This window comes from Thunnus maccoyii, chromosome 15, assembly GCF_910596095.1.
Source record: "Thunnus maccoyii chromosome 15, fThuMac1.1, whole genome shotgun sequence".
In the NCBI taxonomy this organism is placed as follows: Eukaryota; Metazoa; Chordata; class Actinopteri; order Scombriformes; family Scombridae; genus Thunnus; species Thunnus maccoyii.
Window position 1 is genome coordinate 689,512 of NC_056547.1, and position 3,681 is coordinate 693,192.

Here is a 3,681-nt window from a genome sequence, read left to right on the forward strand (position 1 = left end):
AAAATACACTATGTGCATTTTCTGAAGATCATCTCTTGTCCAATGATGGAGTGGGGGAGTTGTTTCCTCAGAAGTGGCATTTGAGTGAGGCGCTAGGCCCAGGAACCTCCTGTGATTGGTCAGACGTTTGTCTCTCACTGTGTTTGTGCCCAGGCTCACACTGAAAGTCCAGTGATGACAGTGGCAAGCCATATAACATCTCTTCCAGTGCTAATCCACACTGGAATGCTTTCCAACTGGCATCAAATCTTGCCACTCCTTCACTGGTGTAGTACTCCTGCCTGTTAGGGGTTAAGGGTTAGGGGTTAGGGTTAGGGGGTTAGAGGGTTGGGGTTAGGGTTAGGGGTTAGGGTTAAGTTAAGGTTAGGGTTAGGGGGTTAGCGTTAGGTTAGGGTTAGGGTAGGTATGGGGGTAAAACGAGGTTTGTCTCACTGGACAAAATGGGACAAATGTGAATAACTTTTGGTAGAGAGGTCATAGAGACTTGGAACCAAGCTCCATCCCCACTAATTCAGGAACGGCCTTTCCAACAGTGCCACCCATGAGCATGTGCGAGCTTCCGGTCCTGAGATACGTCACTTCCGGTTTTTGAAATGGCTGTATCTCAGGAACGGAAGGTCATAGAGACATGGGTCCAAGACTGGCGCGTTCAGAGCCCCCGAATTAGGTCTGATGCCACCCACTCCCGAGTCTCTACGACTTTTGGTTCCCGAGTTATAGAGCAAAATGTCCTCCCCATTGGAAATGAATGGGATGAAAATTTCAGTGTGGAGGCCAAAATCGACCATGCAGAAAGTATTTAGGAGCACGTTTCAGGTCATTTGGAGTCTATTTGTACCAGTCATGGAGTGACTTTTTGAAAAATCTTGACACCCATGAGAGATGAGGTAGGCATTAAGGTATAAGAGGTAGGTAAGTATTTTAAAGGTAAGTTGTGGACTCTGGTCTGGCCTGTGTTTGTGTGTGTGAGTGTGTCAGTGTGTGTGAGTGTGTCAGTGTGTTTGTGTGTGTGTGTGTGTTTGTGTGTGTGTGTGAGTGTGTTTGTGTGTGTGTGTGTGTTTGTGTGAGTGTGTGTGTGTGTTTGTGTGTGAGTGTTTGTGTTTGTGTGTGTGTGTGTCTGTGTGTGTGAGTGTGTGTGTGTGTGTGCGCATTTGTGGTTTATGGAGACGTTTTGCATGGATACATGGCACACTGCGAGGACATTTTGAATTGTGAGGACAGGGACAGGGTCCTCATAATTCGGACAGCGTAGACGTGTTTCTATAGGTGTAGAGACCCAGAATCCAAAGTTTCAGCAAATGTCTCCACAATTCAGATTCATGTGAATTTGTGTAAAATCTGTGTATGACACAGCGGCCTCTGTAGGTGGGTCAATGTAACTGCACTTGCTAATGAATAATTCACATGTGTAAAGTTCACAGCTTTTGATTGGCTGACAGTCGCCTGTCCTCATAATTATGGTTTTTGTCAAAACTGCTGTGTTACCCTAAACGAGGTGACCTCTCTTCAGCCAGCCACCAAATCATTTCCTGGTTAACATTACGTTCTATCCTGCTGAACCAGCACATTTTCACCTGCACCTGTGGAGAAGAGGTAAGACTCAAAATCCAGCACTACATTTCGCATCCAGAAACTAGTCAAGGCAACTTTTTTGATATCGGTAGCTAGTTGAAAGTGCCATTTCATCCAGCAATTGATCATATAAATTTCTGGGAAATTAATGTCAACGCTACCTTAGTTTGAGGACAGTTTAGTTTAGCTTAGTTTAGCTAACGTTGGCTTTGCTTGGATGTGGTTGATAGAGTGAGAGAAATTATAAGTGAAAATGTGATGCTTCTGCTTTCGTGAGAAACTCCCTTTTCAGGTGTGATTCCGTATATATGAACAGTTCATATTCAGTAGTGTGTTAGATGAATGCGTATATGTTCTCGGGAAAGTATTGGTATTACGGTATGTCAGTGCATTGTGGAGTAATGACATTAATTACAGGATGACCAATAAGCTAACCATGCTAACCTAATGTTATGCTAACTAACCCTGCAGTGTCGTCTTTGGACTAAGTAAGTGATGTAGGGAAAATCACTCGACTGGCGATGTAGTTTGCAGACTATCCTGTAAATTTATGTATGTTGTATATTTGCTGAAATGTCTTTGTTATTAATTCAGTGTACTGGTAGTGTTGTAGGTTGTACATTATGAGGTAGTGCTATACATGAGCGAAGTTATCACACTTTAGTTTGTGAATTATGAATCCATGGTAATAATAATCTATAACAATAATCCATGAATACACACACACACAAATATATATATTATCCTGTTTAATATAAGCATCTCAGTAAAGTTTATTAGTGTTTGTTACACAATACTGCAAACATTTAGGAGAGCTGTCTTGTGACACCTGTACTAGTATGTACAGAACTAGTATACTATGTATGTATAGTATTGATTGTAATGTTATGTAGTTGTGTAGTGCTCAGTCATTATAATACATGACCAGAGGAAAGTTTGTGTCCACACATCTTTGACACATATACTGCCTTTTCAGGGCATTTACACTTTGACCCTTGACTTAATTTAGTCTAGGTTCAAAACTATGTGCTTGTTCACCAGTATGGTGTCACATCTTGCCTGGACTTTGGGTGTTTTTTGGTCTTGTGTTGTGTTCTTTGGGGTCTCCTGGTTTTGCACTTCTGTTTGGTCCTTCGGTTCATGGGGGTTTTCTTGTATGGGTTGGGTGGTGGGTTTTGGAGGACTGCGTCATTGGTTTGTTGGGTTGTGTGCTTGGGTTTGTGTTTGTGGTTGGTTTTGGATGGGTTAGTGTAGATGGCATTGAGTTTGTTTTCTGGGCTTTTGTTCTGTTTTCCTTGTGTGTTCATGTGCTCCTCCACACCTGCCCTGCATTTGGACTCGTTAGTCCTGCCCTGCTCTGTTTTCCCCACACCTGCCCTGTGTTAGCCTCGTCAGCCCTGCCCTGCTCCCTGTGTGTCCTCAGCCAATCAGCTCCCTGTATGTTCACTCCCCTCTCTTGAGTTCTCCACCCATCTCCCCACCTGCACCTCATCTCCTTGTTAGTTCAGTTTCTTTTTAAGTTCTGGTTTTCTGTTCAGTCCTTGTTGGATCGTTTTGTGTTGTTGCATCTGCTAGTTCTGCTCTGTTTGCCTGTTCATGACCATCCACAATTAAAGGAGTTTTTTTCATCATATCTGCATTCCGGCCTCTGCGTTTGGGTCCACTCCTGCTTCCCCGAGTCTGACATATGGCTTACTAGTAAGGCAAGGCAAATTTATTTGTATAGCATATCTATTTGTTTGGCACATTTCCTACACAGACACTTAAAAGACTGAAAGTCAACTGTAAAATAGGTCTGCAGTAAGTTGTTAACAAACTATGATAGGTAAACTGATCAGATTTTTTTCTATATCTTTACTGAAGTCATCATCATCTTTAGCATGAGATGTCAGCAATAAGGCCACAGAGAGTGAAGATTAAACCTAAAGAAGAGGCAGCATATTTTTCATCCTTGGGCAAGGACAAGGATGGATTCAATATAAAATATATTAATTCATTTAAAGGTGATTTGCCATTTGTTAAAAATTCTTTAGCACAGGTATACTTTTAATTATTGCTTTAATCTCTGCATATTTCTGACACATCTTCTGTTCTTCGTTAGGTCGAGGA

The 3,681-nt window shown here is 42.1% G+C and overlaps 1 long non-coding RNA gene across 2 annotated transcripts in view; it reads left to right on the forward strand.

Moving 5' to 3' along the window:
* The first annotated feature begins 3,198 nt into the window (after positions 1–3,198).
* Positions 3,199–3,681, forward strand: part of LOC121913330 — a 1,674-nt gene continuing 1,191 nt past the window's right edge. For both annotated transcript variants that reach the window (XR_006100299.1, XR_006100300.1), the window contains exons 1-3: positions 3,199–3,270; positions 3,436–3,575; positions 3,674–3,681. The exon at positions 3,674–3,681 is cut by the window's right edge and continues 149 nt beyond it. This is a non-coding gene — a long non-coding RNA (uncharacterized LOC121913330). The remainder of the gene's footprint in view (positions 3,271–3,435; positions 3,576–3,673) is intronic.